General features: G+C 41.9%; 1 protein-coding gene across 1 annotated transcript in view; it reads left to right on the forward strand.

Annotated features, from left to right (window-relative positions):
• mpv17 (mitochondrial inner membrane protein MPV17) overlaps positions 1 to 12,410 on the forward strand; it is a 35,243-nt gene that overhangs the window by 908 nt on the left and 21,925 nt on the right. The window lies entirely within an intron of this gene.

Raw genomic sequence — 12,410 nt, forward strand, 5'->3', positions numbered from 1 at the left:
AACCATTAAGTTCAATGTACTTCGTTTTAAGTCCAAAGGACCTCTGTGTATTTGCTCAGTCCCAGGCTTGGACCACTGGCAGTAATGTATTGATCATCCTATTTCCCAAAGTAGCCTATAGGCCCAGGTGAAAAAAATATTATACTTCAACTATACTTTGAAAGGATGTCGTAAGTACACTTTTAGAATGTAACTGTATTTTGTACTAATTGCGTCTCATTCAAGGATACCAAAATGTACTAAATTAGTCCTTAAGTACTACTTCAGAAATACTTGAATACACTTTTAGTGCAAATAGTATGCTAAATTGGCACTATTTAATACTTGCATTATACTGATAAAAATGTGTACTTGTAATGTCAAAATCCTTAGTAGATTGACCCATTATGGTCATTATGTGAATAGAAGGAATCATTTGCGTATAAGGAGAGAATGCCTCCCATCCAAATTATTTTACACTAACATTTAGAAAGTATTCAAATTATTAACATATGTATTAAATAAGTACAACACTGTACAATGAAGTGTTATTCAGGCAGTCAAAAGTTCTGAAGAAAAATTATAATTCTTTGGCAAGGCTTGCTGTTTCCTGGAGTTGAACATATTTGTTCCTCTGGAGTGGAGGATGCCAGGGGACGTGTATAAATACTGGCCAGGTCAAACAAGATGGGGAAGGCCCCTCTCCTCTCCCACCACCACCCAGCAGGACCGTGGAGGGCTGCTATGCAGGTAGACCTCTGTAGTCTTCAAGCTGCTTCCGTGCCTTCTCTGTTCGGTCAAGGAGTTGCACTGCCTGATGATTTTAAGGGCCAGGTCCTCCTCAGTGAACAGCTCCCCCGGTGCCGAGGCGGACATGACTAGTCCCAGCAGTCTATGAAAGTATCAACTAGAGATGCACCGATCAATCGGCCGCCGATTAAAAAAGCCGGTTTTGTATCCAATCGGCCACAATCGGTGACCGGCCGGTCACTGTCGTAATTTCCGGTTTTCGGCCGATCAAACTCACCCGCATGCGCGGTGCGTAGCAGCTCAAGGCGCCCAGAGCGCGGAAAGAAAACATGTCGCATTAAAATCTGAAAGGACGCACTAAACTCACTATCCATGCCTCCCGGGGACGCATCTCATTGTCCCCATGAAAAACGATACATTGTGAACATTAAACAACTCGTGTTTAATGTACAGTAACTGGCCAAAGAAACCTTCTTGTGAGCAGGCCGGACAAGCGCTGTTTCAACCCTCTGCGCATCTACTCGACGCAGACTCGACGCGACATGCTAATTTAGCCGCTACCAAAACAACTAGCTCGTCACCGCTGATTTCATTTCAACAATTAAAAATACGAACTTCATAGTAAATAAACCCACGTTTCCACTGCTCGATGCTGTGCTCATTCGTGTCGATTATGTTGCAACGTTTAGGGGACGTGCTGTAATGAAATAAATGAAACATAATCCGGTGGTGGTGATGAAAACGACCGCCATATTGTTATGCCCAAACGGCGCCTGCGCATACATCGCGCTTCCAACGAGATCCAGTTTTTCTCGAGAAACAGGCAGAGAAGAGAGAACGCAAAAATACCACCAAAGAAAAAGATTAAACCTATTGCAGGTCAGCAAACTATTGCAGCTGCATTTTCTGTCCCCACTACCTCTGCACTCCTCCCTGACTCTGATCAGCCTAGAGAGAGTACCTCAACATTGCCTGTACCTACTTCTGCCTCCCCCTCTACTGAGCCTGATGAGCCCACTGCAGAAGAAGTGCCTCAACCTTCTACATGTTCCTCCCAAAAAAAGCGAACTTTTCTGAAGCAGTGGCTCACCACATACTACAAATGGCTGCGCTTTTCAGATGACAATTTCATGTATTGAGTTTAACACTATTAATTTAATTTAAGAAATAGACTAATAATAAAAAAGAAACACATTTTTTAAACTGGGGGGTCAGGACCCATTGAATTTCTCAGGGACCCACCCAACTCGCCACCTGTGGGTCCCGGGGACTCACTACATTGAAAACCTATCAACATCACTGCTATTATATGATTATAATTATTTCTTAGAAAATCGGTATCGGAAAAACCGGTTTTGGCAGGTCAGACCTCCTTAAAAACCGGAAATCGGTATCGGCCAAGAATTTTGCAATCGGTGCATCTCTAGTATCAACGTAAAAACAAAAAAATCAAGATCACTTGAAATATGACATTATAGTGTGTTTAATATACACTTCTATCGTACTATCAATTGAACTGCAATGCCTTTTTAAGTATATTTCGAACACACTGGTGATATAATGCAATTGTACTGCAAGTGTTATTCGAATGCTAGAAATCATACTTTTCACAAGTTTTTCAAAGTTGTGCCAATTTGGCATACTATTTACACTTAAAGTATACTCAAGTACTACTAAAGTAGTTCTTAAGGACTACTTGAATACACTTAAGTATACTTGAATGCGACGAAAAAAGAACAAAATACTAAAAAAAAAAATACTTAGTACATCCCTTTTAGAAAAGCGGAGCCTAGATACCTCTATTATTAACAACTACAGACCAATATCAAATCTACCCTTCATAAGTAAAATCATTGAGAAAGTTGTCCTCCAGCAACTTAATCACTTCCTGGCATCAACTGGTTGTTATGACACCTTCCAATCAGGATTTCGACCCCAGCACAGCACTGAGACCGCCCTCATTAAAGTTGTCAACGACATCCGTCTTAACACAGACTCTGGCAAAACCTCAATACTAATGCTACTAGACCTCAGTGCTGCATTCGACACTGTAGACCATACAATACTTTTGGACAGGTTAGAAAACTGGGTGGGGCTTTCAGGCACAGTCTTAAATTGGTTCAGATCCTACCTACAAAATAGGAACTACTTTGTTTCCATTGGCGACTTTGTATCAGAATCAACCAACGTGATGTGTGGAGTCCCACAAGGTTCGATCTTAGGACCCTCTTTATTCAACATCTACATGCTCCCACTAGGGCAAATCATGCATAATAACAATATTGACCATCATTGCTATGCTGATGACACGCAAATCTATGTATCACCAAATGACTATCGGCCCAAAGATCTGCTGTGCCAGTGCATTGAGCAAGTGAAAGACTGGATGTGCCGAAATTTCCTTCAGCTAAATGAGGATAAAACAGAGATAATTGTATTTGGTGCTAAAACGGAAAGGCTTAAAGTAACCCAACAACTTCACTCTCTGTCCCTGAAAACCTCAATCAAAGCCAGAAATCTAGGGGTTATCATGGATTCAGATTTACATTTCGAAAGTCACATCAAATCAGTTACAAAATCTGCATATTATCACCTTAAAAATGTAGCAAGACTTAGAGGGCTCATGTCCACCGAAGACTTTATCACTAGTAAGCTTGATTACTGCAATGGTCTCCTTACAGCTCTCCCAAAACAAACTCTAAGGAAGCTTCAGCTTGTTCAGAATGCTGCTGCTAGAGTTTTAACAAAGACCAACAAATTTGAACATATTACACCAATTCTTAAATCGTTACATTGGCTTCCTGTAGGTCAGAGAATTGATTTTAAAATCATGTTGCTAACCTATAAATCCCTACATGGTTTAGGCCCAAAATATTTAACTGATATGCTTCCACTACATAAGCCTTCTAGAACACTAAGATCTTCTGAGACCAATCTGTTAATTATCCCCAGAGTAAACACGAAACATGGGAAAGCAGGATTTAGTTACTATCAGGGATGGGCACGAGTAGTAAATTCCAAACTCGAGTGATCGAAGGAATTCCTCGAGGATCAATCGAGTACTCGTTAAATCAAATCTATTTTTAGAATGCAACGCATGTGCAGCAGGAATAGGCCTGATGATGAACGGCAATATTACCAACCAAACATGTAATGCTTATTCTCCATCAAAACAGTCAGAGTTATCAGAGTATTCATTATTTATTTTTGCAAACGTTCAAAACACATTTTCCTTACAAAAATAAATATGCGTCTCACAATTTAAATCACGTCGAACCAAGGCCTGTAACAGTTTAAAAAAAACGAAACAAGTAGCCTAACAATTGCAAATAATTTAAAGCTGCAAATAAAACGGCAGCAAATTGACTATGGAAATACTCAGCGTTGTGATCTTCTCTACACGCCCGGGATTACAGCTGCGTCTTGCGGCGGTGAAAATAGCCGACACACTTTCACTTTCACCGTTGCTGCGGGTCTGCTTTCCCTAGGGGTGCAACGGATCAAAAAACTCACGGTTCGGATCGTTCCTCGGATCAAGAGTCACGGATCGGATCATTTTTCGGATCAGCAAAAAAAATAAAAAAATAGCGTTTGTGATTGCTTTAGCCCGGTCTGATTGTGGAAGAAGGGGCTGCTTAAATGCCGCGGTGATGAGCGGTTGTTGAGCCGCTTTCGGTTTCACTCCTGTCAGTGAAACACCGGGGTGATGTCGCTGTAAATGCGTGGCCATGCTCGATGTGTTTTTCTATATGTTGGCAATAGCTATGTCAGCTACGTGTTACGTCTGTGTGGTAACCTAGGCGACAGGTTTGTGTGGCAGCGCGAGTATGGAAACAGACGTAGCACTGGAGGCAGCAGTTATCGATACAGTAGTCACCGAAGTCTAGCCTACTTTTATTTTCCATGCCCACTGTTCTTCATGTTGTACGCTGAGGACAATAAATCACAACGAGCCATAGGACTGTTTGCTTATTGAAAAGGGAACTGTTGCGGACTTTTACCCAGAGCGTGTTAAGTAGCTCTGTCCCTGGAACTAGCAGGAATGGTTACGGCTGTGTGTGGACTGAACATGCGCAATTTTTTTTTTCATAAATCAATCCGCGGATCATGCGTGTGCCGAACCGAAATAGATGATCCGAACGGATCACGGATCAATGATGATCCGTTGCACCCCTAGAACTCACCGTTGTGTTTCAGGAGCATATGTTGCCGCATAGTACTTTCGGGTAGCTCGATTTCGCTTGGCATATTTTACATTTCACCTTATGATCTCCTATTTCTTTAAAGTATTTCAATTCTTCGCTGCGGTTTGCTTTAACCGCCATCTCTTAACTTTTTGAATTCTGGCGTGCCTGCACACGGAACGGAACGCGCCATGGAAATGGATGCATTTAATTTTCTTTGTGCCCACGTCATGCGTTAGTGGCGCCGACAGAAAATTGATACATTTGCTTCAGAAAACTTTGTTTGTGTGTGTATCAGGGATGGAAATTAACACCCGCCACACGCCATTTGCGGGTGGATTTGTATGGTGGCGGGTGAATTGTGTCACTTCACCCGCCACTGTGGCGGGTAATACTTTCCAGTCAGGTCCGATCAAATTTGCATATCTAATACATTCGTTATACGGCGCTGCACAGTTCCACAACCATTACTGTCAACATCCGGGCCCCTTCTTCCTCTTCGCCTCTTTTGCTGAACTGCGACTGTCAATATCCGGGATAATATCGGTAACAGGGCTCTCAAGTCTCACGCGTTCGGCGTGAGACACACGCAATTCAACCCATGCACACGCTCACACGCCACACGGTAGGGTAACCAGACGTCCTCTTTTGCCCGGACATGCCCTCTTTTTGACACACTTTTAAAAAAATGTGTGTCGGAATTTCAAAATCGTCCGGGATTTTATTAAACCCTCATATTTGTTCACATTGAATTTGAGTTGCGTTTCTCTGGGTCGTTCACAAACTAGTTAGGCTACGCCCTCCCCTACTCAGTTCTGTTCGCTTCGCATTGGTGGAAGTGAGTAGGGGGAGTGGTTAAGTAGAGCCTTCAGATTGGACGGTTTGACCTACTCAGTTACCGTCGTGTTTTGTATTTATTATTTTACCATTATTGTTTTATAAGGACAAACATTAACAAATTTCTCCTACAGGGGATTGATAAAGTTCTATCTATTGAACAGAAAGAAACACTTGGTCATACTTTACACACTTTACCACAGCATTGGCCTACTGAATGCCACAGATATATTTTCAGCATTGGACTGAATGCCACACATATTTTCTTCTGAATATTAGTGTTAAGGGCATATAATGCTTGCTAGCATACGTTAGTTACCATGTCTGTGTGGACACATTTGTATGCAGTCACATGTAAATACAAAAAAACAAATGTTCCTATTGACTTTTGATGGTGTAGCCATGCATTTTGTTTTATTATTAATATGTCAATTCGTTTTTTAATGAAAATACTTTGTTTAGATGAATTATCCCCAAACTTGTCATCGTAACACCAACTGATGTGTATGAAAAACACTTTTCTTATCTATTGTTACTATTATATTGTTTAAAATGTACGCATATATTAAAAAATATATAGCGTATAAAAAGTGGCTGGTAAAAAAGATGAGTGGCTGGTAGATTTTTAAATCTACCTGCCACAGTGGCTGGTGGGCAAAAAAGTTAATTTCCATCTCTGGTATATGCAAACTCGAGTTTGCCTGTCCACCAACCGAGTTCATTTGTAACGAGGAGTACTCGAGTAATCGATTCCTCACGCCCATCCCTAGTTACTATGCAACAAATAGCTGTAATAAACTCCCTGAGGATTTAAGACTTGCCCCAACTCTGAGCACCTTTAAAACAAGATTGAAGACTTTTATGTTTGCTTTAGCTTTCTGCTAAATCTTAAATACTTTACCTTTATTTTACTAAAATGCCTTTTTAACTTTCCCTTTATTTTCTATTTTTACCAGAAAAATACATGATCTGATACCAGAGAGAAAGGTTGCATAATGGTTAGAGTCCTGAGTTTGTTTGTTTGTATAAGGGTTAGAGTCCTGAGTTTGTATTTGTGTAAGGGTTAGAGTCCTGAGTTTGTATTTGTATAAGGGTTAGAGTCCTGAGTTTGTATTTGTATAAGGGTTAGAGTCCTGAGTTTGTTTGTATGAGGGTTAGAGTCCTGAGTTTGTATAAGGGTTAGAGTCCTGAGTTTGTGTCCAAGTTCTGTCTGGGTTAGAGTCCTAGAATCTGGATTGGAGTTCCAGAGAAAGGACCAAGTTCCTTTAGGCCGGGTTGTAGTCCCGACTTGGGTTCCAGAGAGACTGTTGATCTGATCTTAAAAAACATTGCACTTTCAATTTTACTTGCTAAAAAGCCTTTTTAACTTTCAATTTAATTTTCTCTTAAATACATTGCACTTTCTATTTTACTCATTTCTTGCATATGTTTTCTTTTACTTATCTATTATTTTATTTTATTGTATGACAATGTTTATATGTGAAGCACTTTGAGTCTGCCTTGTGTATGAAAAGTGCTATATAAATAAAGTTGCCTTGCCTTGCCTTTCAAAAGTGTAGTTGAAGTATAATATTTTTTCCACTGGGTATCTATAAACGTATTAATCTCCACTGATCTACTGTCAAGATGATCAATCCAGCTAAGTGCTTAGGTTAGTCTATAGATCGTATGTAATTAATGTTACTTATTATAGCAAGCTTTCCGAAAGCATAGCAAAAGCATTAACTAAACATGTTTAGCTGCTACTGAAGCTAAAGCTACCGGCAAGTAACCAATGCACTAAGCATGGTCAGTTGTATCTTGGGCAACTACAGCAGGGCTGCTTATGTTAGCCTTGTCACCGTTTATCTTACCTGAAGGGATGGACGGTTGGGGCGCGTACCCTTGAGGAGACGCCGGCCCATCTTGGCCTTGTGAACATGGTGCAGTCCCGCCCTTTGTGTTCCTTCATGCTTTATGAGGTGCTTGATTCATGTAACTCAAATTATATGGGATTATTAAAGGGATACTTCACCGGTGGAGATATGAAGGTTATATGAAGTAAATAATTCTATGTATTATAATTGTGCAAAACTTTTTTTGAAACCGGTTCATCCTAGCCTGAGGAAAGGCAGAAAGTGTCTCTGTGGCTCAAAAGTAAGAAATCCTCCAACTACCACAGTGCATTGCGCTCGCTGCACCGCCCGCCTGTTTCCGTTTGGAGGGGGAAGGACCCATGGTCCTAGTGCGATGGCAGCTCGAGCAAACTTTGTGTAAACATTTCCCTGTGATACGTTGACTAGTTTAGACTTCTGCAATCGTTTTTTCAAACGCATCATTTGTATATTACTGTACAGCATAATTTTTTTTTCTAATTACAGTTACAGATTACAGAAATAAGTGTTTATCTTATACAGTAGGCCTACTTTAGTATAACAGCACTTGGGTTAGTAAACAAATCACAACAACCAACATGATTGAGGTTTTATTCATGAAAAACTATTTACTATTTAAAAAAAGAATACGTGTAGGGTGCGTTTGCTAGAGCAGTGGTTCTTAAACTTTTTGTCTGGCGACCCCACAAAAAAGTATGGTAAGGTCTGACGACCCCACTTTCCCCTAACCCATTCTAAGTCCTTACTCAAAATACCCCCTCAAACGTTAACTAAATCAAGCAATAAATAGTAAGCAAAGTAATTAGTTTTATTTATTCCATACGAACAACAACCGAGAAAACCAAACAATCACGATTAAAAAAATGTACCCCCTCAAACGTTAACAACTAAATCAAGCAATAAATAGTAAGCAAAGTAATTTGTTTTATTTATTCCATATGAACAACAACCGAGAAAACCAAACAATCAGGATTAAACAAGTGTAGGCTGCCGCTATCAGATCAGAACGCTATGTGCGTGGTGCACACACACACACACACACACACACACACACACACACACACACACACACACACACACACACACACACACACACACACACACACACACACACACACACACACACAGCATTGGGCTTACAACGTTACATGAATTATATTTATGACGAGAACAATAACGGTATTTTTTTTTTTCGCTTTTCTGGTTTACTATCTTTAACAATTTCAATGGGAAGGGTGGGCCTGCTTCCGGGAACATAGCAAGTTAAATCTAGGAGGAATGCTGCATACGGCGACACAGAGATTTTCCTCCACAGTGCTGAGCCGACATCTGTATTTATTTTTTATATATGCGAGGGACGAAAATGTCTTCTCGCACAGATAGGTCGACCCGAAAGGAGTTAGAATGTCCATGGCAGCCTTGGACAATCCGGGGTATTCCTGCGCAACAGACAGTGATTTTGAGGCAAACGATGTCTGTATGGTTCGGTCACTGGATAGCTCAAGCAGCGCATCTTCGAGCTCAGATGACAGATCGTTTGAAGAGCAGCTGGTGAATGGTTGTCGTATCCATCATAATTCTCCACATGTCCCGTCGGAAAATATTGATGGAATTTTTCGAGGAGGCTTTGGAGATGATGAGAAGATTGAGGCCTTCAATGAATTGACATTCACGTCTTCCTCCTCCAAAAAGTCATGCAGCTCCGAAAACATCTCAAAATCCCCACTCTCCGCACGGACTGCCCAACGCTGAAGCTTTTTTGTGAAAGCATTCACTTTGTCCGAGAGGGTCAGGATTAAGGCCTTGTAGTGACACGTTGAGCATATTTGATTTGTCGAATATGCATGACAAATAAGCAAGACGGGCTCTCCTTTCCGAGTCCAAAAAAAAAAGCGGAGTTTACGTCTGAGAGGAAGGTGCGCACCTCGCTTCGCAACTCAAACAGGCGTGTCAGGACCTTGCCCCGTGAAAGCCACCTAACTTCAGAATGGGAAAGAAGGGATTCGTGTGTAGACCCCATTTCCTGACAGAGAAGGGTGAAGAGTCTAGTATTGAGTGGGCGAGATTTGATGAAATTCACCATTTTAATTGCTGTCTGGAGAACATTGTTAAGCTCAGGCTCAAGAGTCTTGGATGCCAGGGCCTCTCTGTGGATAATGCAATGGGTGAACTTGGCATGTAGTGCAACGCTAAGGACCTTTGCTTTCAGCCCTTTATTTTTCCCCAACATAGCTGCCGTACCATCTGTGCATATGCTTAGGCAGTTGGCCCATTTCAGCCCTGCGTCTTCCATCCAACCATTGAGACAATTAAAAATGTCACTGCTGGTACACCTTCCTTCCATCGGAGAGCAGAACAGCATGTCCTCGTGAAGTTTTCCTTCATAACTGTAGCGAACAAACACCAACAATTGCGCGACACTTATCTAACTGTAAAGAAAACCTGCAGTTTTTTACTCTCTCGATTCTCTGAAATTTCATGTCATCAGCGATCTCGATAATGCGCTTGGACACTGTATCATTGGAGAGGGGGATTTGCTTGAGCGCACTTGCAATCTTTCCACCATGCATTGCGGTGGTCATCGCATTTGCTGCAGGAAGGATGAGGCTTTCGGCAATTGTTTGTGGCTTCTGTTCTTCTGCCACAAGGTGGGCCACTTCGTAGGAAGCTGCCAAGGCTTTGGTGGGCAAGGTAGCTTGCCCATGCACTGCGGTCTTCTGCCCTTGCAGGGCAGCTTCTTTTCGCAGAAAGAAAGTCATTGGTTTCGTAGCGTCCTCGGAATGGCGGGTTTCGAGATGTTGTTTCATTTTGACAGGTTTTAAGCTCTAATTTGCCAGAACATCGCCGCAAATCACACATTGTGGGTGGTCGAGGTTATCTTTTACTTGGCAAGTGAATCCATATTTCAGAAATTATTTCTGATAAGGCCAACGCCTCGTTTGTTCCTTTTTATTCTCACCGGCCTGTAGACTTGTCCCATCTGAGGATCGCGGAGGAGTAGACGCACTGGTAGCTGGCACTTCCGAGCTTTTGTTCGATTTTTTAACGATTTTGGCTAGTAGGCTACCTATGTCTTTTTATTTTGTTTTACTTAAAATGCAACGCTAAGGACGAAAGACGAAAACATATTTTCTCTCTTCTCGACTTAACTGCGTGTAAATAAGAAAAAGGCTGATTTTATTCCCCAATATTATTTTCCTTTGTTTCACCTGGCATAATAATAATTTCGGACTGAATACAGAAAATAATTGGCGACCCCACGGAGGTTTTTGGGGACCCAAATTGGGGTCAAGACCCCTAGTTTAAGAAACACGGTGCTAGAGTCAAAATAGTCACAGCTCATCTTGGGCATCTATTGTCTCCCGGTAGCCATGGTACTGCCCATCTTGTGGGTAATTAGCTCTGATGGCCTGGACAACACAAGAAGGCAATGCTGTCTAAGAAAGAAAGAACAACATTAGCAAAGCAAGATAAATTATGCCTTGAGTAGCCTATACAGCATTACTCAGACTTCAAGCTAACGTAACGTATCCTATGCTCTGCCAATAAGATCGGCTACTTTCGGATAACTACATTGTCACGTTCCCCGGGACTCAAAACTATTGTAGCCAATGTGTCAGTAAAAAAACAAACACTTACTCTATGCTCAGACGTCTGTTTCTCACGGCGGGCTTTGGCTGGCGTTTCCAGTACACTTTCTGGGTCCGAAAATATGTATCCAATACCTTTGAACTGTTCAGATGAGGCGGAAAGCCTGGGTGAGAGGTTACACACATGGTCCCGTCCTCGCCAGATTCAGCCATTTATTCTAGAAGAAACTGGCATCGCTGAAATTCGCTGCAGCACAGGGACTCTGTGTTAATGTCCATAGGCGACCAGAGCAAACAGGTACACCACCAGTTCACTCCGGCGCAATCCGGCTCCTCGTCCACAGCAACAGGCAAGGCTTGTTCAGCTGCAGCCGCAGCAGCCTCCTCCTCTATTCGTCTCAATTCTTCCTGGCTGTAGTCTGGCTCGTACTAATAGCCCTGAATGTCCGAATCCAACAATAGATTTTCAAAATCCACTTCGGCTCTTCCACATTGCAAATTGGTTCTCTAGCTAAGCGGTGAAGAAACATGGCAGACATTGTGTTTACATCTCGAACGCGAGCTCCAGCCGGCCCTTCTAGCAGGCGGGCAAAATTCTCCCGAGATGACGTCAAAAGCGTCATTTGACGTCATCTCGGGAGAAAATTAGATCAAGAAAGCTGGGCCAAGGGAAGACTCGGTTAAAACCTTTTTTTTTATATTACAATAGCGATTTTATAATGATAGAACGCTGGTTCTGAATGGGTGAAGTATCCCTTTAACAGAAGTATTATAATCCTCACGCATTTCTTTTGATCAGACCACACGTGTGTAGTGAGTAATACTTTTGACTGCCTTGGTGGCGTTGCATCTCGGCACGCTGTACAGCCAGCTCCGTCAGACACACAACGCTAAACCTAACCACATACTGTATGGTTTTAAGCTGCTGCGGTAATGGGCCAATCACAGCGCATTAAATCGAAGAACGTTGCAGTGATTGACTGCGAGCAAAATCATAATTTAATAGCATAGAATGCAGGTATCGTTTGAACTGAGAAGTTTTGATGCTACTTGATACTGAGTTGTTTCCGTCCATACCTTAGTACAGGGGTCGGCAACTGGCGGCCTGCGGTCCCTAACTGGCCCGCCAGACATAATATCTGGCCTGCCAGATTATTCTGAAGTTATGATTATTTCTTTTTTTAATATCGAATATC

The sequence above is a fragment of the Gadus chalcogrammus genome, chromosome 21, assembly GCF_026213295.1.
Source record: "Gadus chalcogrammus isolate NIFS_2021 chromosome 21, NIFS_Gcha_1.0, whole genome shotgun sequence".
Taxonomy (NCBI): domain Eukaryota; kingdom Metazoa; phylum Chordata; class Actinopteri; order Gadiformes; family Gadidae; genus Gadus; species Gadus chalcogrammus.